We start from the raw sequence: 24254 nt of genomic DNA on the forward strand, positions 1-24254 counted from the left end.
TTGGGGCCTGGGTCTTGGAGGAAATGGGGAGACACTGGCCAAAAGGTATAGACTTTCAGTTTTAAGATAAGTTCAGAATGGTGACTATAGTTAATAATGATGTATTACATACTTGAAATTTGCTAAAGGAGTAAATCTTAAGTCTTCTCATCACCACACACACAAAAAAAAGTTAACTGTGAGGTGATGGATATGTTAATTAGCTTGACTGTAGTAATCAAATCATTGTATTGTACACCTTAAACAAATACAATTTTTATTTTTCAATCATACTTCAATAAAGCTGGAAAAAAAATTTTAAAGATAAGCCACAGAAAGGAAGTGCTCAAATAATGGCACATATCCTAAGAACAGACAAGTTGGCATAAGTGGGCTACTGCTTGCCAAATTGGGAACAATTTGAACACAAAAATAAAATAGAAAGCCTCTAGTCTATATTGATAAAAATTAACAAACTACAGATTTATGAGGAACGGGATATTTACACAGTTCCACAGTACCTTCCCACAAAATATAAATTACAACAGGGAAAAGAGTTATTTTACAGTGAAGGAATATAGCAGACACATTAATCTAGTAATCAAGGTGAATATCATGAGTAATGGGGCAAACTGAAACCATGCACCACCTGATAGGATATAATGAAAAGATGAAAGTATTCCTTCTGTGGTTTCCTGACAAATCTGAATGTAATCATGAGGAAACAGCAGACCAATTCATATTGAGGGAACATTCTACAAAATAACTAGCATGCAATCTTCAAAAGAGTTAGGGTCATTAAACTCAAAGAAAAAATCATGGAAATATTCCAGACTGAAAAAGTCAAAAGAGACAAAATAACTAAATACAATATGAGAATTTTAGCTGGATTTTTTGCTGGATGCATTTAGGACAATGGGTGAAACTTGAATGGAATCTGAGATGTCTCTGGATGTATCAAAGTTGATTTTTTGGTTTTGAAGGTGGTGTCATGATTATGCAGTAGAATGTCCTTGTTCATAGGGTTTAAACATTAAAGCATTTGGGAATGATAAAGAATCAAATTAGTAACTTACAAACGGTTCAGGGGAAAAAAGTATTCTTTGTACTGTGCTTCCAATTTTTCTTTTAAGTTTGATATTCTATAAGAAAATCATTAACAATAGATACTCTGAAAATTATTAAAATGTATTAAAATACAGTAATGTAAATCCACATGTATATAAAACAAACTAGAGCAGGGCAGGTTGATGCAAGTACCAAAAAGGAGTGTGTAGTTTTATCTATGCTGAAAATATATCTGACATTTTTTACTCTGAAAAGTCACTACACCTAATTAGTGTTAAATACAACTGATTTTTGATTAGTAAAACTTGGTTGTTCCAAATCTATTTCTTTTTCTTTTTTTTTTTTTGACCACGCCTCAGGGCATGTGGGATCTTAGTTCCCCAACCAGGAATCGAACCCGTGCCCCCTGCAGTGGAAGCGTGGAGTCCTAACCACTGGACTGCCAAAGAAGTCCCCCAAATCTATTTCTTAAAAATCATCTCCGAAAGGCAGTTAGTCTAGCCTGGTAATGACTGGCTGAAGTTCAAATATGGTGGACTGATTTTGTCTTTGCTAATGAGAAGAGTCATAAAAATTTTTTAGATAAATGAAACACCATAAAAATACACATTCTTGATCTAACAAGAAATATTAGAAAACATGGAGCAGTTCAAAAATTTGGGCCAGCAACCAGACATATGTATCTCTTAACAGAGATTTCACTTCTACTGTATAGAAAGCTTCTCTCCTCTCCTTCCAGTATCATGGGCATTATTGATCAAGAGGGACATTCTGAAGAAGCAGCTGGTGCAACTGATTGGAAGCTATGAAGAAAATTTTTACTGAAAGTCCTAGAGTTTTAGATGTATGTATCCCAGGATAATAAAAATATCTCTTTGACAACCAAAGCTCTCTTCTTTCTAAACTCTATATATGTTATAAATAACACCTATGTGAGAACTGAGATCTTATCCCAAGCCACTCTAAAAGAAAGAATGGATTCCCAGGTTATTTGGCTTTTATTCAGCACTACTCCTGCCACATCTCAAAGACAAAAAAGACTAAGAGATGACAAAGATTGATTCCTTTCCTCAACTCCACCTGTATGTGGTCTATACAACACTATAAATTCTGCCAATAGATACATAAACCTGATAAATTACCCTGAACCATAAGCCATTTTAACAGATCCAATTGAACCTGAGATGTAATTCAACTTTTAGTTTTGTAAACTTTTACATTAATATCTCAAGAGGAGTCCTGACAAAGATAGAAAGCCTGGGGCTGCTACTTCCTCTGCTTTTATAGCACAGCTTGAACAGGACATCTTGTAAGCTGAGGTTTTTCCAATGTAGCATGCAGATCTGCAAACGCCCAAAGGACATTTAGAGCCTAAAAGAAAGCAATCCTTTGAATGCCTTTTGATACAGTGGCCCGCAGAGAAGAGTAAGAATCAAATAGTAGATCCTGTCCATTTCTTTGAATAGTCCCATAGCCCTGGTTCTTAACCCTTTTTCTGTCTGCAATCATCATTATTATTATTGCATACCTGTACTATTCCTAGTTTTGCAATGGGGAAGGGACTTTTTTTTTTTTTTTTTTTTTTTTTGCGTTACGCGGGCCTCTCACTGTTGTGGCCTCTCCCGTTGCGGCGCACAGGCTCCGGACGCGCAGGCTCAGCAGCCATGGCTTACAGGCCCAGCCGCTCCGCGGCATGTGGGATCTTCCCGGACCGGGGCACGAACCCGCGTCCCCTGCATAGGCAGGCGGACTCTCAACCACTGCGCCACCAGGGAAGCCCGGGAAAGGGACTTTTAATAAACATCCTTCACTCGGTCTCTTGGGCAACTTAATCCGAAGGTTATAATTTTATAAAAAATAAGGTCAGTTTCCTCTTATTTCTGACAGGCAGCGGGAAATAAAATCTCTACCTTAAATTTTTGGTTAAAAAAAATCAAGGTGTATTATATTTTCATACAGTTGAATCCTAGGTAAGGCTAGTACCAGTCCTGAGTATAATTAAATTGATATCATATCTGGATTAAATTTTTAATTCTAGAAGAAAATATTTAACCATGTGAAGGACATTATCAATTACTTTGACAATTCCAACTCTTCATTTTCTTCATGCTTTCTTGAAGTTACTTCATAGATTTAATATCTTGGCATATATCTTGGTTATCTGACTTAATTTAGAAAATAATCTCTCTGATTTGGTCCTTTCAGAATTCCTTATCTTTCCACATTTTTTTGCACTAAAATTTTCTCTCAAACTAATTCTTACCTACCAACTTATAAAATGTTAAACATTTAATTACATTACCTGAATATCAGTTTACAGTTCTTGTCAGGGTCTGTCTTAGCCCATCTGGGCTGCTACAACAGAACACCATAAACTGGCTGGTTTATAAACAATAAACATTTACTTTTCACAGTTCTGGAGTCCAGAAGTCCAAGATCAGGGTGCCAGCATAGTTGGGTGAGGGTTCTCTTCCTGTCACAGACTTCCTATTATATCGTCACATGGTGGAAGGGGCTAGGGAGCTCTGTGGGGTCACTTCTATAAAAGCACTAATCTCATTCATGAAGGTTCCACTCTCATGACCTAAGCACCTCTCCCCCCCCCACCCAACAAGGACCCCACCTCCAAATACCTTCACACTGGGCATTAGGATATACAAATTTGGAGGTGACACTAAAGTTCAGGCCATAGAAAGGTCTCAAAATTTAAGTTTGCTTTCAGAATTTAGTTTCCAGTATTATCTTTTTCCTTCTCCCTATATCATCCTAGAACAGGATTATTGTAACTAGTATGGAGAGTTTTCTAATCCCTGTCCTTTATAAGTACTTAAAGTATAGAAAGACATTTTCAATGTTATACAGAAGAAATCAGAAGAGCTGGGTTTGAGTCTTCATTTTTCATAACATATTATTGGATAAATTATATAATATCTTGTCCTCGATTATTTCTAAGCACTGTTATTCCCATTTTAGAAACTGAGAAACCTGAAGCTCCAAGAGGTTCAATAACTTGAGCAGGGTCAGACAGCTAATAAAAGGAGCCATGATTCAAAACTATATCTGCCTATCTTAAATATCTGTGTGTGTGTTTTTTTTTAATTTCTGTTCTGTAATGACATCCTTAATTATTCTGCTTAATAGAAGGTTCTAATCCAAGTTATTTCAATTTTTGAAGTAATAGAATACATTCTGTTCAGTTATGCTTCCATGTTTGATATCAGATACTAGGATAAATACGAAGATGAATAAGATACAACTCTTTCTTTCAACAAATTTACAATCTAGAATAAAAACAGCAAAATTGGCCTTGATTATACAGGGAAGAGGTTGCCTTGTTTTTTCTACTTATCTTTGACATTTTAATCTTTCACTGGAGGTAGAACCTGTAATATATGAAAACGCAATGAATTGTGAGAGAAATTTGGTTTCAGGTCACATGCTATCATCACTGGCTCAGTCACAGAGAAAGAGCACACAAAGGTTACCTAAATAAAGCTTTTCCTAAATTGGGTTTCCAGGTCAAGAGATTTCTTTTTCATGTTGGAATAAAAGTATTGAATCAACTACTGGTATTTTCATCACGCATACAACATCTCAGTGTCTATAAGTACATGGTATGATAAGATTTTCAAAGAACAGGGATGAAAGGTAAGGATTTAGGGACAAAGACTCATAACCCAGAATGAGAATCTGCACTTGTCCCAGTGGCCATAGAGAAACTGCCAAAGACATCTGACCCTAGGGGTAGTAACTAGTGTAAATTTCAGGGACTGGCTTAAAAATGACTCATGAGCCAGATTCCCTGTTGAAAAAAGCATTATAAAAAAACATTTACTCCAGAACAATGTGAAGAAAACAACTATGGAGACTATAAACAGATTTATTCTCACAACAAATATAATTATTAGTCCTTGGTATCAATATATATTAATCATAATTATTCACACATTTGTATATTGTGATGAATATAAGCACAGAAATGTAGTTTATTTTAAAAGAATCCAATGCAGATGGTAAATTTAGTCACTGCGAAGGGGCTCTGATTTATAAATTTAAAATGTCAAGATATAAACTAAAACAAAAATGAAATAAAACAAAAGAAAAAGTAACTAAAGATGAAGTTATTTCTCAAACAGGAATAGGCAGTATATCAAAATCTATTTTCAGTCTTTCAGAAAATAAATTGGTGAAACCAAAAGTTCAATATGAGGAAATGCCTTTTCACAAATTTAAGAACACTTGATTAAAGGAAAAAGAAAACCCCTATCTGTACATGAAGGAGTCCACCTACTGGACAGAACTGTTAACCGGTATGGAAAAAAATATCACAAGCAGGTGTTTCATACTCTAGGCAGAAATTTTCTCGGCAACATGAAAATATAATTGGCTTTTTAAAAAACAATTAGCAGAGGCCTGGCCTGTGGCCACCGGGACCAAACAGGCAGCAGGGCGGGAGGTGTGGACTGCGGAGAAGGGGCTCACGCCCGGCAGCACGTGTTCCTAGTCCCAGAGTATTTAAAAGATGCTTCAAAGAAGATGAAAAGTGGGCTTCTGTTTGTAAAACTGGTTAACCCATGTTCAGGGGAAGGAGCCATTTACTTGTTCAATATGTGTCTACCGCAGCTGTTTGAAATAAAAGTTTTCAAGGAAAAAAACCATTCTTGGTTTATAAATGAATCAGTTCAATCAAGAGTTCTTCTTCACTTTGCCACACCCATGGACCCTCTGTTTCTGCTTCTCCACTCCCTTATAAAGGCTGATAGAGAGGGAAAGTTTCAGCCCCTGGATCAAGTTGTGATGGATGACATGTTTCTGAATTGCATCTTGTTGCTGAAACTTCCTGAACTTAAGAAGTTACTTCGACATGTGACAGAGGAGAAAGAAACAGACAAGAAGAAATATTACAAGTACAGCAAAAAGAAGACATTAAAATGGCTGGAAAAAAAGGTTAATCAGACTATGGCAGCATTAAAAACCAATAGTGTAAATGTCGGTGCCCGGGTACAGTCTACTGCATTTTTCTCTGGTGACCCGGTTTCCAGTGACAAGGAAGAGAATTGTATTAATTATGCCCATGGTCTGATATCTGATTACATCCCTAAAGAACTAAGTGATGAGTTATCTAAATATTTAAAGCTTCCAGAACCTCCAGCTTCAGTGCCAAACCCTCCATCAAAGAAAGTAATCAGATGAGCCCGTAGAAGCAAAAGAAGATTACACTAAGTTTAACACTAAAGATTTGAAGACTGTAAAGAAAAATAGCAAAATGACTGCAGCTCAGAAGGTTTTGGCTAAAGTTGACAAGAGTGGAATGAAAAGTATTGATTCCTTTTTTGGTGCAAAACATGTTTAAAAAAATTGGAAAGATTTGAAACACTGAAAATTAAATCGAGCAAAAATGTTTGCCTTCTACATGTCCCATTTTCATCCTTCCTCCATTCCACTGTACTTCCTAACCCTTAATTACCACCTTTTGAAAAAAAGTAGGAAGGGGGCAATTTTCAGATTCACTTGAACATTTCTTTGTGTTTCATGTTTGTGTTTCCTGAACAAAATATGGGAAAGTAATTGTGTAACTTCATGGCTTGTGGACTTTGGAGTTCTGTTTGACATCATGAAAAGTAATCAAGAGAATAGAATTAACCTCTAACATCACAATTTCCTCAATAAACTGATGTGTGACCAAAAAAAAAAAAAAATTAGCATTACAATTCTAGCAAGAGGCAGGAACCATTAAGTGTACCTCAGTCTAGGAGGGTTTAATATATATCAAACCGAAAGGAAGGAAGGAAAGGAGAGAGGAAGAGAGGGAGGGAAGCAGTGAATCTCATCTCTTCTTTCTAGACTCTTCATGTTTCATTGTGTTCATTTTTTGCTGAGAAGCATTTTAGGGCATAGATTTTCATGTGCATTTTCCATAGGAAGATACTATGTCCTCCAAGCCCAAGAGTATTAGGGGGAAAAAAAAAAAAGTAATAGGTGCTAAAAAAAGAAAAGATTGTCTTATGTCCTTTATCTATACACTGTCTGCCATCCAGGACTCAGAGGTTTCATCTAATTATGTATGTAAAACTACTTTACAAAACAAATATCTCATACAGATATAAGACAACTGAGTCACATATGAGTCTTGTTTGACAATTCATACCAAGCAGGCAAGCAGTCTTACTTCCTGATTCCTCCCTAATTACCTCACAGGAGCAGAGTTAGCCTCTGCACCCTAGAGGCAGATTGAAGAATAAAAACTTAGCCTGGTCTGGGGATTCTTTGCCACCTCCTGGACATGCCTCACTCCTGTTTGGAACTATTAATCAGGCCAGAACCAGTAGTCTGCCAACCCTTGCGGAAGGCATCGATGTTCCAAAACGGAAGGGCCGCCTGCTGTGCTGACACCACTCTTAATGACTCTTAAAATGACTCTTAAAAACACCTGGAGAACAACATTTCACAGTGACAATTAGAGCTTTCCTGACAAGCAATAACTCACATGCTGGGTACTGTGCATTAGGAGCACAATGGGAATAGCAAAGTGGTGTCCCTTAGAAGGGGCCATAAGAGCTCATCGCTTTCCTTTGAAGCAAACACTTCGGTATCTCAGAGGGGTGCCCTCAGGTATTAGACACTGCATTCCACCAAGACTTCGATGAATTCTTTTAGGATGACAGGAAATAAGCCACATTTAAATCCCGGTCTATTTCCAGCTTGTTAATGCCAATTTATGAATTTAAGTGTTTTCTAAAAATAATAGATTTAATTCAAATCACCAAAGTAATATATAACAAGTCAAGTAGCAGTGTAGACAGGTTACTATATTTACAAAGATGACAGATCACTATATTTCTTCTTGAATGATTATATTGCAGTGATGTACTTCCCTATTCGTCTCTTGTATATACTTCCTCCAATTCCCAAGTCTCTCTCTTCCCCTAATCTCCACCCTAGATACAACTAATATCACAAAGCAAGCACCAAAAGATATTTTAAAGTAAGTGGACAGCCACTTATCTGCACTTTCTAGTGTTCCTATAATGATCATATATTAATTAATTAATATATGGTAGAACTAGTTCCATTTGGTAGAACTAGTTCAGCCACCCTTATAATAAGTCCCCAAGTTTCCATCATCCACTATGTCTATTACCTACATTCTCTCTGGCTAGGACTTAACATCTTCTTTCTTAGGTCTGGCCTTAGACCTGCCATCTGCTCCCTGGATTTAGCTTCCGTCACAAAACAGTCTTAGCATGCAACTCTTCCCCATATCCACCAAGCCTGACATCACAACACTACTTGACTCTTCTTCAAGTCAGGGACACTCTCACATACTTTACTCTCTTGTTTTCACTGACTGAATTCTGTTTTCCAATATTGTTCCAACATGTCTGAGCAGGCTTCCACTGTATTATCTCTCAGAGAGGGAGAGAGCCTAGATAGATATAACAAAAAGGACAAACATACATTCAGCACAGGGTAATGGTAACATGGAAAGAGGGAAGTCTAATTTCATGTGAAAGGAATGCCTCCTGAGGAGTAGTTCACAATGAGGACAGAAAGTCAAAGCCCCTCATTTTTTTAATAAGATTATTAGGACAGGAACAAAGGGCTCTGAATAAAAATAGTGCTCAGTAAATACTGTTGGCTTACTCCAACTGTGTAAACATGCATGCGTGCGCACACACATACACACACACACAAACATAAACAAACACACTAAAGTGAAACTAATAAGAAATGCATCAAAATTAACCATGGTTGCCGCAACTAGGGTGCCTGGCAGACGCTTGTGGGGGACCCTGACGCCCAAGGAAATGGGAAGAACCCCCAAACGAACCAGTAGGATGTGGGGGAACTGAGGGGGGAGAAGAAGTGGAGGCCGGACAGGACCAGTGCCCCTGAGCAGTGGCTGAGAGGGGAGAGGGGTTCCCACACCTGGAGGGGCCCTCGGGGGCTCAGATCAGGGAGGAAGCGGGCCCAGCATTTCCCCTGTCCAACCCGCCAGGGAAGTCTGCCCCACTCTCGGGCTGGGTCCTATGCCCTCATGATTCCCCTCCAGGCTGGGTTGATCCTGGGAGTGCAGAAGGGAGGCCAGAATAGAATAGGAGGGGCAGGCGGGGGGAGTGGGAAAGGAGCAGAGGGCATTTGCCCCACCCACTCGGGCATGGGGAGCCTGCTGAGCTCCCAGGCTGGTCCCCTGCCCTCCAAAGGCCCCCTCCAGGCCATGTGGGTCCTGGGGGCATGGGGGGAAGCCTGTGAGATCAGGAGAGGCAAGCAGGAGGAGTCCTCCAGGACCGGAGGAGCAGGAGAGAAGTGGAGGGCGTTTGCCCCACCCACTCAAGCCCAGGAAGCCTGCTGGTCTGCCAGGTGTGGTCTCCTGCTGTCTGAGACCAGAGGCAGGGGCAAGCCTGGGCCTCTTCTGTTCTGTTGAGCCTAAGCCCCAACCCCTCACCCCTCCACCTTTTCCAGCCCTTTTCCTAAGCATAGGCCCCACCCACTGCCCAAACCTCAACCCTGCTTAGGCTCCGCCCTCCACAGCCAATGCCTCTTCCACTTTTTTTTTTTCTCTTCCTCCTTTTTACTATTGTGGTTCTGTTTTATCTTCCAGTTGTTGTTTCATCTATATTTTTATTTTTATATTTTCTAACATAGCTGTTAGTTAACTAGTCTAATTTTATTTACTTCATTATTGTTCTCGCTCTCTCTTTTTTTTTTTCCCTACCCCACTCAGCTTGTGGGATCTTGGTTCACAAGGCAGGGGTTGGGCCGAAGCTCCTTTGGTGGGAGCTCCAAGTCCAAACCACTGGACTAACAGAGAACCTCAGACCCCCGGGAATAATCATCAGAGTGAGGTCTCCCAGAGGTCCTCATCTAGGCACCATGACCCAGCTCTACCCAACAGCTTACAAATTGCAGTGTTGGAAGCCTCAGGCCAAACAACCAGTAAGACAGGAACACAATCCCACTCATAAAAAAAAGGAAAAAATAATGAGATGGCAAAAAAGTATGTCACAGATGAAGGAGCAAGGTAAAAACCTATAAGACCAAATAAACGAATAGGAAATAGGCAATCTGCCCAAAAAAGAATTCAGAGTAATGATAAGAAAGAGGATCCAGAATCTCAGAAATAGAATGGAGGCATGGATAAAGAAAATAGAAGAAATGTTTAACAAAGTACCAGAAGAACTAAAGAACAACCAAACAGAGATGAACAACACAATAACTGAAACGAAAAATACAATAGAAGGAATCAATAACAGAATAACTGAGGCAGAAGAATGAATAAGTGAGCTGGAAGACAAAATAGTGGAAATAAGTGCCAAGGAGAAGATTAAAGAAAAAATGAAAAGAATGAAAAGAATTGAAGACAATCTCAGAGACCTGGGACAACACTAAATGCACCAACATCCGAATTATAGGGATCCCAGAAGAAGAAGAGAAAAAGAAAGGGTCTCAGAAAATATTTGAAAAGATTATAGTGGAAAACTTCCCTAACATGGGAAAGGAAATAGTCACCCAAATCCAGGAAGCATAGAGAGTCCCATACAGGATAAACCCTAGGAGAAACACACCAAGACACATATTAATCAAACTAACAAAAATTAAATTCAAAGAAAAAATATTAAAAGCAGCAAGAGAAAAACAAGAAATAGCATACAAAGGAAACCCCATAAGGTTATCTGCTGATTTCTCAGCAGAAACTCTGCAGGCCAGAAGGGAGTGGCAGGATGTACTTAAACTGATAAAAGAGAAAAACCTACAACCGAGATTACTCTACCCAGCAAGGATCTAGTTCAGATTCAAGAGAAACTAAAACCTTTACAGACAAGCAAAAGCTAAGAGAACTCAGCACCACCAAACCAGCTTCACAACAAATGCTAAAGGAACTTCTCTAGGTGGGAAACAGAAGAGAAGAAAAAGACCCACAAAAACAAACTCAAAACAATTAAGAAAATGGTAATAGGAATATACATATCAATAATAACCTTGAATGTAAATGGATTAAATGCCCCAACTAAAAGACACAGACTAGCTGAATGGATACAAAAACAAGACCCATATATATGCTGTCTACAAGAGACCCACGTCAGACCTAAGGACACAAACTGAAAGTGAACGGATGGAAAAAGATATTCCATTCAAATGGAAATCAAAAGAAATCTGGAGTAGCAATACTCATACCAGACAAAATAGACTTGAAAATAAAGACTGTTACAAGAGGTAAGGAAGGACACTACATAATGATCAAGGAATCAATCCAAGAAGAAGATATAACAATTTTAAATGTTTATGTACCCAACATAGGAGCACCTCAATATATAAGGCACATGCTAACAGCCATAAAAGGGGAAATCGACAGTAACACAGTAATACTAGGGAATTTTTTTTAAATAAATAAATAAATAAAAATAATACTAGGAGACTTTAACACCCCACTTACACCAGCAGACAGATCATCTAAACAGAAAATAAATAAGGAACCACAAGCTTTAAATGACACAAGATACCAGGTAGACTTAATTGATATTTATAGAACATTGCACCCAAAACTGGCAGAATACACTTTCTTCTCAAGTGCACATGCAACATTCTCCAGGATAGATCACATCTTGGGTCACAAATCAAGCCTCAAAAATTTAAGAAAAATGAAATCGTATCAAGCATCTTTTCTGACCGCAACACTATGAGACTGGAAACCAATTACAAGGAAAAAAAACTGTAAAAACCACAAATACATGGAGGCTAAATGGTGCACTACTAAATAACCAAGAGATCACTGAAGAAATCAAAGAAGAAATAAAAAAATACATAGAAAGAAATGACAATGAAAACAAAATGACCCAAAACCTATGGGACACAGCAAAAGAAGTTTTAAGAGGAAGTTTATAGCAATTCAATCTCACCTCAAGAAACAAGAAAAATCTCAAACAATCTAACCCTACACATAAATCAACTAGAGAAAGAAGAGTAAAGAAAACCAAAGTCAGTAGAAGGAAAGAAATCATAAAGATCAGAGCAGAAATAAATGAAATAGAAATGAAGAAAACAATAGCAAACATCAATAAAACTAAAACCTGGTTCTTTGAGAAAATAAACAAAATTGATAAACCCTTAGCCAGACTAATCAAGAAAAAAAGGGAGAGGATGCAAATCAATAAAATTAGAAACTATAAAGGAGAAATCACAACTGACATCACAGATATAGAAAGGATTATAAGAGAACACTACAAACAACTATATGCCAATAAAATGGACAACCATGAAGAAATGGACAAATTCTTGAAAAGTTACGATTTTCCAAGACTGAACCAGGAAGAATTAGAAAATATAAACAGACCTATCACAAGTAATGAAATTGAAACTGTAATTTAAAATCTTCCAACAAACCAAAGTCCAGGACCAGATGGCTTCACAAGCAAATTCTATCAAACATTTAGAGAAGAGCTAACACTGATCCTTCTCGAACTCTTCCAAAAAATTGCAGAGGGAGGAACACTCCCAAATTCATTCTATGAAACCACCATCACCCTGATACCAAAACCAGAAAAAGATATAACAAAAAGAAAATTATAGTCAAATATCACTGATGAACATAGATGCAAAAATTCTGAACAAAATACTAGCAAACAGAATCCAACCACATATAAAAAGGATCATACATCACGATCAAGTGGGATTTATCCCAGGGAGGCAAGGATTCTTCAATATATGCAAATCAATCAATGTGATACACCATATTAACAAATTAAGGAATAAAAACTATATGATCATCTCAATAGATGCAGAAAAAGCTTTTGACAAAATTCAACATCCATTTATGATAAAACTCTCCAGAAAATGGGCATAGAGGGAACCTGCCTCAACATAATAAAGGCCATATATGACAAACCCACAGAAAACATCATACTCAATGGTGAAAAAATGAAAGCATTTCCACTAAGATCAGGAACAGGACAAGGATGTCCACTCTGGCCACTATTATTCAACCTAGTTTTCAAAGTTCTAGCCATGGCAATCAGAGAAGAAAAAGAAATAAAAGGAATAAAAATTGGAAAAGAAGAAGTAAAACTGTCACTGTTTACAGATGACATGATACTATCCATAGAAAAACTAAAGATGCCACCAGAAAACTACTAGAACTAATAAATGAATTTGGTAAGGTTGCAGGATATAAAATTAATGCACAGAAATTTCTGGCATGCCTACACACTAACAAAGAAAAATCAGAAAGAGAAATTAAGGAAACAATCCCATCTACCATCAAAAAGAATAAAATACCTAGGAATAAACCTACCTAAGGAGGTGAAAGACTTCTACTCAGAAAACTATAAAACACTGATGAAAGAAATCAAAGATGACATAAACAGAGGCAGAAATATACCTTGTGTTTGGATTGGAAGAATCAATATTGTGAAAATGACTATACTACCCAAAACAATTCACAGATTCAATGCAATCCGCATCAAACTACCAATGGCATTTTTCAAAGATTTAGAACAAAAAATTTTACAATTCGTATGGAAACACAAAAGACCCCGAATAGCCAAAGCAATCTTGAGAAAGAAAAACGGAGCAGGAGGAATCAGGCTCCCCGACTTCAGACTACACTTTTACAAAGCTACAGTCATCAAGACAGTATGGTACTGGCACAAAAACAGAACGATAGATCAATGGAACAGGATAGAAAGCCCAGAGATAAACCCACACACATATGGTCATCTAATTTATGACAAAGGAGGAAAGAACATACAATGGAGAAAAGAAGCCCTCTTCAACAAGTGGTGCTGGTAAAACTGGACAGCTACATGTAAGAGAATGAAATTAGAACACTACCTAACACCATACACAAAAATAAACTCTAAATGGATTAAATGTAAGACCAGATACTATAAAACTCTTAGAGGAAAACATAGGAAAAACACTCTGACATAAACCACAGCAAGATCTTTTTTGACCCACCTCCTAGAGTAATGGAAATAAAAACAAAAATAAACAAATGGGACCTAATGAAACTTCAAAGCTTTTGCACAGCAAAGGAAACCATAAACAAGACGAAAAGACAACCCTCAGAATGGGAGAAAATGTTTGCAAATGAAACAATGGACAAAGGATTAATCTCCAAAATATACAAACAGCTCATGGAGCTCAATATCAAAAAAACAAATAATTCAATTAAAAAATGGGTGGAAGACCTAAATAGATATTTCACCAAAGAAAACATACAGATGGCCAAGAGGCACATGAAAAGATGCTCAGCATAAGTAATCATTAGATAAATGCAAATCAAAACCACAATGAGGTTTCACCTCACACCGGTCAGAATGTCCATTATCAAAAAATCTAGGGCTTTCCTGGTGGCGCAGTGGTTGGGAGTCCGCCTGCCGATGCAGGGGACACGGATCCGTGCCCCTGTCTGGGAGGGTCCCGCGTGCCATGGAGCAGCTGGGCCTGTGGGCCGTGGCCGCTGAGCCTGCGCGTCCAGAACCTGTGCTCCGCAACAGGAGGGGCCACAGCAGTGAGAGGCCCGCGTATCGCAAAAAAAAAAAATCTAGAAACAATAAATGCTGGAAAGGGTGTGGTGAAAAAGGAACCCTCCTGCACTGTTGGTGGGAATGTAAATTGGTGCAACCACTATGGAGAACAGTATGGAAGGTCCTTAAAAAACTAAAAATAGAACTACCATATGACCCAGAAATCCCACTATTGGGCATATATCCTGAGAAAACCATAATTCAGAAACAAACATGTACCACAATGTTTATTGCAGCACTATTTACAATAGCCAGGACATGGAAGCAACCTAAATGTCCATCAACAGATGAATGGATAAAGAAGATGTGGCACATATATACAATGGACTATTACTCAGCCATAGAAAGAAACGAAATTGAGTTATTTGTATTGAGGTAGATGGACCTAGAGTTTGTCATACACAGTGAAGTCAGAAAAAGAAAAACAAATACCGTATGCTAACACATATATGTGGAATCTAAAAAAAAAGAAAAAATGGTACTGATGAACCTAGTGGCAGGGCAGGAATACAGACGTAGACGTAGAGAATGGCCTTGAGGACATGGGGCGGGAGGGAGAAGCTGGGACGAAGTGACAGCAGCATCAACATATATACTCTACCAAATGTAAAATAGATAGCTAGTGGGAAGCAGCAACACAGCACAGGGAGATCAGTTCGGTGCTTTGCAATGACCTAGAGACATGGGATAGGGAGGGTGGGATGGAGCCTCTAGAGGGAGGGGATATGGGGATATATGTATGCATATGGCTGATTCACTTTGTTGTACAACAGAAACTAACACAGTGTTGTGAAGCAATTATACTCCAATAAAGATCTATTAAAAAAAATTAAGAATGGTTGTTTCTGAAAAGTGGAATTTTTTCTACAATTGTTGTTTTTCCAATGTTTCCTCATTAATCTAGTCTGTGTTACTTTTACTACAACGGAAAAAAATGATTTACACAAAGGAATAAATACCAGCAGCATTTTTTAAAGAAATTCATCTAAGCCTTGAAACCTCTAACAAGCACAGCTAACTGAGCCAAACTCCAGAAACAATGGCTCTAGCTGAAGGTTGTAAGATAGCAGACTTAAGCCCCAATTAAGTAGAATCTGTAATGAGTCCTGAAGCTTTATGTTACTCTGGTGTGTCTGTGAGCAGAAATGCAGCCTAAGTCTATGCCTTCCTCAGTACATGTCATGTTTTCATAATCACAGGATTTGGCTTCTGTTCTAGTACAGATTAGCTGCTAAAAGCCAGGTGTGGCAACTGGCTGGGAACTATCAATATAATGGATTTGACTATGGAACAGAAAGGATACTGCTCTAAAGCAAATGGAGCCCCTAGAACATTAATGGCACCTTATTCATTCATTCCCTAAATATTTACTCAATATGCCAGGACATTTGAGACTTTGGGCATATAAAAGACAAATCAGGCCACATTTCTTTCCACATAGATCTTACATTCTACTGGGAGACGTAGACAATAAATAAAGATGTAAAGAAAAATAAAGCAGGGTAAAGGTGCTACTTTGAGCAGGACAGACAGTGAAGTTTTCTCTGACAAGCTGACAAAGACTGAAAGAAATAAAAGAGCAAACCACGTGGACATTTGGATGAAGATCATTCTGGACAGGGGGAACAGCAAGTGCAAAGACTCTGAGGTAAAGTCCTTCCAGCATGGAGGAGTAGCAGAGCAGCTGGAGAAGAGTGAGTACAGATAGAAACTAGTGAGTCTGGAGGCAGATAATGTAAGGCCTTTGGGTCAGAATAAGGATTTTTTATTTCACTGAGTGTGACAGGAATGCATTTGAGGGTTTTACTCAGAAGGTAATAGCATATTTACATTTTAAATGGATCTTTCTGGCTATGTATGAAGTATAGCTAAATGGAGGCAAGAGCAGACACAAGGGGTAGAAGGATAAAGTAAACGTCCAGGTTCCAGATGATGGTGGCTTGAACGAAAGTGGTGACAACAGAAATGGAGAGAGGTGGTCAGACTCAGAATAAATTTCAAAAGTGTAAAACCAACAGTTTTGCTGATGTGGGATATGAAATGAAGAGTGATGTCAAGGGTGATGCCGAATTTTTTGACCTGAGCAACCAAATGTTATCATTTACTTGAAGGGGAACACGCTGAGAGAAACAGACTTAGTGGAGAAAAATCAAGAATTCAAGTTCAGTTATGTTAGGTTTAAGTAGACAGTTAGATATGGGTCTGAAAGATTCAGGTCAGAGATGGAACCTGGGGAGCCTTCAGTGTCAGGATGGTAATTAAAAGATTACCTAGGGAGTGGAAGTGTCTAAAGAAGAGAAGAGGTCCATGACAGAGTCCCGGGATACTTCAACATTTAAGGCCAGGATGAGGAAGAGGATCCAACAGAGAGGACTGAAAGGGAGAAGCAGTGAGAAAAGGAGATCAGAAGAAAGAGAGACGCCCCCAGAGCCAGCTGAACTAAGTGTCTAAGAGAATTCACTTTGAATAAGACAACTATGTAAACTTTCCTTGTCTTGTCTCTGATCTCAGAGGACTTGGAGAAAAGACATGAACTTACATCAAATTTCTGTTTCCCCCATCCCTTTGAAATCTATGTAGTAGACTAGTGAATACAGTGCTACCCCATTATGGATTAGTTTGTTTACCCTGAGCCTACTCTTGCTTCTTCCCCTTGTTCTCCTGCCTGTGTCACTAGTGAATGACACTGGATTCAGCACAAGCTGAAGACACCACAGATTTTTCAGAATACAACATCCCGAAAGCCAAGCTTGATTGTGAGCATTGTAAAACCAAATTAAATTTTAGGCATGTTATTCTGATGCAGTGAAGAGAAAATGCATCTCAGATGTAAGTAGGTTTCTTTTGTTCCAGCTCTGTGCAACGGACCTCTTATGTATTCATTTATTTCCTTACTCTTTCACCCTATTCAGTTAAATTTATTTTTAGCTATTGTTGGGCATCCTTTAGGAGAGGCAAATATTAAGGACTATTATCGAGTACAACTCAAAGGTTCCAAAGAACAGCCTACTTAATGCATCAATGGAAAGGGAAGAACTCCTTTCCTCCCAAGAGGGTCAAGTACTCCTTCTTGCTAACTCCAGTAGCCTGTGAGTCTTCCTGACTTTGATACTAACTGCAAGGACTACTGGTATTGAGATTATAATATAGCCTAAAAGGAAAAGAAAAGCAGTATCACACATGGTATCAGACTTCACTGATACTTTTCATAATGTTAGTAGGACAAGTTTATCAGAAATGTCACATGAGTTAATATAGGCAAACAGCATAGGTGGGCATCTTTTAAGTCACTATCACGTACCTTTATTTCTATAATCCTTTATGGACTTTATGATACATCTTACAAGAGGTGTTTACTGGCTTGGCCATGGTTCAGGAACTGAAGCACACAAAGACATGCATTCCTTGCATAGGAGTTACTTTGGGGACTTGCCACCACTTTATATGAAAGGTAGAGCTTAGTGCACTTGAAGAGATGATTTGTTCAATGGTGCCTGACTCATCCCAAACTTTGCCCTTCTTACCCACATCAATTTCCATGATCAGAAAGAAAAATGACTCATTAGAAGGACAGAAAAATCAAAGTGGCCCCTACATCTTCAGAAAATAAGAATCAGAATAGGTCACTGTATCCCAAGACCACTAGTTATTTTGGTAAGGTATTCTTATTGTTATGGAAAAATTTTTATGGACAAATACGGTTGGTGAATACCAAGTTAAATTTATTCTTCTGAATTTTGTTTTATTTGTCATTTTCAATGTGTAATTATAAATATTCACTTTCTTACCTAAATGTATAGACACAGTTTTGAATTTTTCAAAAAAGAGCCCCCCAAATTGTATAAGCTCAAATTGCACTAAAACCTCATCTCCTTGAGGTAAAAAGTATTCATTAAAATCACATAGCTGGAAAATGATAAAAAGTGGACTTGAAGCTAGGTCTGTTTGGTCTCAAAGAGCCCCTATCATCATTTAAACCTCAGTGTTAATGCATTTCATCTCCTCTTGAGTACAAATAATCTCGGAGGGGAGAGAAAATTAATGAGTCTTCTGGAGGAGATATTGCTAGGCACACAAAGACGAGTCTAAAGGCACCTAAAGTTAAACTATTCCTACTTCAAAATTTTGCCTATACTTAAGCCACTGGCCTCCTGTTACAGGGCTGGCTAAAAAGAATTATTTTGAGTGTATATGAGTATGAACTTTTATTTTGTCCTTACCCATGCATTTCTATAAATTTGACTATGGTTTCACAATTGGCATGCCCATGAGATTGTCTGATGGCGGAAAAAGAAAAATCTGCACTACGCCCTTTATTTATGGAAATCTTTCTCTCAGAGGTACCAACCTACTTTTATTTGTGGATGCCTTTTATTATTATGGTGGTTGTGTTATTCGTAAACGTACCCAGTGGCAACCTCATGACTTGCATACCCAATAAATGCAATCACTAATTAAAGCTAGCATTAAGCATGCTAATAAATCTACAGAGCTGTTTCCTAAAATAATTACACCAGTAATGTCAAAAGGTTACAGCAAGCAGATAGGCAAGGCATCTCAAATACCTGAGATTTGATCATATTTCTAGAAAATTCACAGTAGCTCTGCTCTTAAAGCTAGTGGGAAACACCTTCCTCTAGGGAGTACTTTCATAGTTCATTTTGCACCATGCTAGCACTGACAAAAAAAAAAAAAGGACTAAAAGCACAAGGTTCCATAATAGGAGTAAACCGCAACACACCTAATACAGAGTTTTGGGCAACTGAATACTGTATATTTTGCCAATAGCAAGCAACAGTCCCCTTTTGCTTTTATTAATGCAGTTCAGCTGATATGAGCAGACAACTGAAAGAGAAGGAGAATGTGCTTTATCATCTGTTGCCGAATTTCAATTTTCTCCTTCAAGTACAGTTGAATGCATTTTCTTTGCAACCCAAAGACAGAAGATCTTGATTACTGTTGCAAGAATAATCTCAGCATTTGTGCGAAGAAGATAGGAAAAATAAATAGTCTCTCTGGATGATGTGTCAGCCTGTGAACTTACAAAACAAGATATATTCTTGGAGGTAGGGAAATTAAATTAAGGTGAAATGGTAGACATATTAAAATGACAATTGAAGGCTTATTTTGTGGGCCATGGCTGGCTTCCCAAATTGTCCTTTGTCCTTGGCCTCACCCCAGGGACACAGATAACAAACCAGAAACAAACAGGGTCAAGACAGGGGCAACTGTCTGGAAATACAGGCCACTCAAGCTGTGGACTCTGTCATGAACTGCTAGCTTTTTTGTAAAAATTAAGTTTCCAACTCCTTTGTCCCCTGCCTTCCCCTACCACAACTCTTGTTTTGGGTCTTTAAACAGAAGAGGAGGTGATATATCTTCATATTTCTTCTCATTTTTATCCATGTAAAAAAGCTAACAATTCAACATCAGCTTAGTTGGGATTCTTTCTCTCTATAACAGGAAAATGCTAAGGCAGAGAAATATCACTTGGACTTTTGTTAAGAAATAAAGTATTTACCCCCAGTAGTACTAGAAGACACTAGGAACCAGCCCATTACCATCCACTCTCAAGTGATGAGTGCAGGTCAGGCCTCCCCAAAATATGCCCCTTTGGCATACTGATTATTTTGAATTAAAGTTACTTAAAAAATAGCTGGTTCAAGGACACTCTGACCCTCTGTCCCCCGAAAAGCAGGAAATAAATTTTCCATAAGAAAGGTATCCTCCCTGAACCAGGAGACAGACATTCTTATCACTAGAGATAGGGAATTCAGAGCCAAGAAGGCCACATAAACAAAACTTGTTTCTTCCTCACTAGTTTACTACCCTAAGCTCAGACTTCTTCACCTTGCCAATTCTTCACAAATCTGTTTTGTAAAGAAAAAAATGTTGCCTGCCATTCCAGTTCTACTCACCGACAGTACACCCTGAGGGAAATTCAGGATGGAGAAAAGCAGGAAGCATCCCGTGCTTTGGATATGTTGGCCCCTAGATGCTCGAGATGCATATCTAAGGAAAAATTTCAATGACCCCATATTCTTGCAACTTCCCATATATATAAAAGCACTAAAATCATTAACTTGAGATGATTAGCAGTAATCTTTTTATGCTTGACTACATGTTCTTCCCAGCAAAAAAGTTCATGTGGATCCTGGCTCCTCCCTTACCTCTTGGGGGCAGCTCCTCAGAGCTATCTATGAAGCTGTCTTCTGGGCTACAGTCTTCAGTAAGGTCCCTGAATAAAACTTAATTCACAACTTTTATGTTGTATGTTTTTCAGTCAACAGTTTTGGTGACTGTGAAGGGACCCAGAACAGAATTCTCTCCTTTGCCTTAACTCCACCAGGATCTGGAGCCTTGGTACCAGCAAAGGTCACTTGTGCCAGTCCACCTCCTCAGTGAGCCTAGATGACTGGGCAAATAGCTCCTATGTCTTAGATCTCCTGCTATGGGCTGATGATCCCAAGTGTTTTTTTTTTGGTGATGAATAAAAAGATACCTGACTCCTCAGCTGAGAGACACTTAGGAAGATTTATCCAATTGAAAGATACTGGGGGGGGAGGTGCCCCCCAGCTGAAAGATACTGGGATTTGCTCAGTTAAAAAACACTAAGCCATCTGGACTGGGTTATTAGGTAGGAAGCTGGCCTAACATCTTTCCTAAATGAGGGGCATCAGAAAGCCAGCCTCCGACCTAACACCCCAGCCAGATTCATGTACAATACATACAAAACATACTTGCAAGTACTTACTTAATTGGGAACTAAGGAAATCTCACCTTAAAAATGGCCAAGATGGGACTCTTTTTGACATTCCTAAACTGGTTTTTGTGTACACAGTTAAAGAAAGCTAGCTTGATAAAACATTTTTCTAGAATTCATCTTAAAGGAAGAAAAACCTTTCTAGGAGGAACTCGTATTTGTCTCCCTATGCCTTTGAGATGTAAATGTTCTACCTGATCTTCTTAGGTGTTCTGTTCTGTGTTTTGAGAGCTTGGTCTCTGCTATTTGGAAGGTATACCTAAGGTGAACATTTGGTAGCCAGTTGAATAGACTGGGATTTTGAGCAGTCTCTTTGTGCCAGCTCTCAGGGAAATTTGTCAAAAGGGGTCTCATCTCAACAAAGGCCTCATCTCAACCTTTGTTGTATCCACCTGTGCAACAAAGGCCTTTACTTAGACTATTCAGGGGAGTAATCTTTCTGGACCTTGTGGAGGCTGCATCTTTTGCACTGTCTTGTGGGATGCCTCTTGTGCCTTATTGGTTTGAGTCACTATTAATACTACTTGCAAATGGCCAGAGGATGGACCCTTTAAATTGAAAAATACTTCTAAATTGGTAAATTTCTAGAGAGTTCTCATTATAAATAGCTATTTTATTGGTACCTATGAAAAAAGTAAATTAAAAGGTGGATACAAAAATTATAATTGGCTAACCTTAAAAACTCCCTTATTTTAAAACAAACTAACCAAAAAGAAAAAAAAGGTTTGGGAGCCTTTTTTGTGGTCTCAGCTTCCTTTTAATAAGTCTTACAGATGTTAATAAAAACATTAGGTTAATTAATGTTAATTAAGATGATTAACAAGGCAACAGGAAGAAGCTAAGGGGAAAGTCAAGCAATTTCTTCCCAACAAGGCGTAACTCTTAAAGGGACTCATCCCAACAGGATGGAAATCTTTAGATGATTATTTTAAATGAGATAAATAAAATGGACATTGATGGGATAAAAACAGAGGCTGTGGGGCTTCCCTGGTGGCGCAGTGGTTGAGAGTCCGCCTGCTGATGCAGGGGACACGGGTTCGTGCCCCGGTCCGGGAGAATCCCGCATGCCGCGGAGCGGCTGGGCCCGTGAGCCATGGCCGCTGGGCCTGCGCGTCCGGAGCCTGTGCTCCGCAACGGGAGAGGCCACAGCAGTGGGAGGCCCGCGTACCGCCAAAAAAAAAAAAAAAAAACAGAGGCTGTGATACAACACTACCTAAGGTTGAATGGTCCAAAGGGACCCACTATTCATCCAACATTAAAGAGCCCCAAACAAGTCCGCTCTATTTAACCCCAGTTTAGAAAAAATTTAAAAGGCTGAAAGAAAAAATTACACTGAGATACCACCAGACCAGCAATTGCTTGGTACAACATTTAGGCCAATTAATCAAGTTAAAGATTTACAAAAGGGCTTCTCTGGTGGCGCAGTCGTTGAGAGTCTGCCTGCTGATGCAGGGGACACGGGTTCGTGCCCCGGTCCGGGAAGATCCCACATGCCGCGGAGCGGCTGGGCCCGTGAGCCATGGCCTCTGAGCCTGAGCGTCCGGAGCCTGAGCTCCGTCCGGAGCCTGTGCTCCGCAACGAGAGAAGCCACAGCAGAGAGAGGCCCGCGTACTGCAAAAAAAAAAAAGATTGACAAAAGGGTCTGGGTCCCTTGGCTCGACCCCTCACTGAGGACCCCAATGCCTTTTATACAAAATTAGGTTAAATGGCCAGGGGATAAAAGGGAAAGTTTCTGGGACTCCTTGTAGGAATAATACTTGTTGGTGGGGTCCTAATGGAGGCTAAAATTAAGGTATAAGAGTTGAAAGAATTAGATGAAATTTTATAAAACTCAATGCATTTGAACGGGCTTTATATAAGATGGTTAAATCTCTTTTACCTAATTATAATATTGTGGGACAGACTATTAAGTCTCACTGGGGAATGCTCCCCTGCCTGGTATTATAAGACAGGGCATATAAACCTGCCCCTCTGGCAATATTAATTAAATATACTAAAAGAAACCAATAGGGTTACCTGAACCCATACAATACGAAGTAAAAACTGGGGACTAATATTCAGGGGCTAATAAAGGCAATAATAGAGGGGTTTTTGTTGTTGATGTTTTTTGCCTCTGAGGTGAATTGCTCTGGGTTTAATTTGTGCACTCAGAGGGCCTTTGTTGAATGCCTTGTGCAAACTTTTGAAGGCTTGATAAAATGAACCCTAAAGTTCTAGAACATAGAACTCTTGATTTCCAGTTTAGTTGGAAATATTCTCACTGATATAAAAAAGCAAATTAAAGAAAATGTAGCTGGGCAAATCAATTTTTTGCTATCATTTAGGCGGCAGACCAGTTCTTTGGGGAATTAAAAGCAACTGTGTTTGTCTTGCAAATCTCTACAAATCAGAAATGTAAATACAGCCCACAATGACCTGAGACTGAGCCTAGTTAACTCAATCAGGTAAACCAAAGGAAAAAAAAAAAAAGAGGAAAAGAGGCCTTTTTAAAAGTACAAACTACTGGAAAGGCTTCCTTGCTCAAAATCTAATTCACAGCTTACTTAAGGATTTATCAAGGACAAACAAAAATCTTAAAAAGTCTTTTCCACAAATAGTAAAAAGCCTCAGTCATCTGAGCAAATAAATTTAACTTATTCCAACTGTTATTTATAAACTAGTAAGTTTATATTGTAATCCCTGATTCATGTTTAAGTTTTGAAATGAAGCTATGAGATCACTGGTTATGTCTGTTTATATGTCTGTGTGTATGTTATAAATTTGATATTTCTCTACCTCTGGATAACATTATCAGAATCAAAATTAATTTATAAAGAGCTCTATTTAACTGACTTAAGAGTAAGTGCTTATAAATTAAATACTTCTAAATGTAATAGAAACTAACCCAAATGAATTTCAAATTCATGTGATCTGAGAAA

At 38.6% G+C, this 24254-nt stretch overlaps 1 protein-coding gene and 1 pseudogene across 1 annotated transcript in view; one reads left to right on the forward strand and one right to left on the reverse strand.

Moving 5' to 3' along the window:
* GABRA4 (gamma-aminobutyric acid type A receptor subunit alpha4) overlaps positions 1-24254 on the reverse strand; it is a 256295-nt gene that overhangs the window by 122739 nt on the left and 109302 nt on the right. The window lies entirely within an intron of this gene.
* LOC137223165 (ribonuclease H2 subunit B pseudogene) lies at positions 5469-6510 on the forward strand (annotated as a pseudogene).

The sequence above is a fragment of the Pseudorca crassidens genome, chromosome 4 (assembly GCF_039906515.1).
Source record: "Pseudorca crassidens isolate mPseCra1 chromosome 4, mPseCra1.hap1, whole genome shotgun sequence".
Classification (NCBI taxonomy): domain Eukaryota; kingdom Metazoa; phylum Chordata; class Mammalia; order Artiodactyla; family Delphinidae; genus Pseudorca; species Pseudorca crassidens.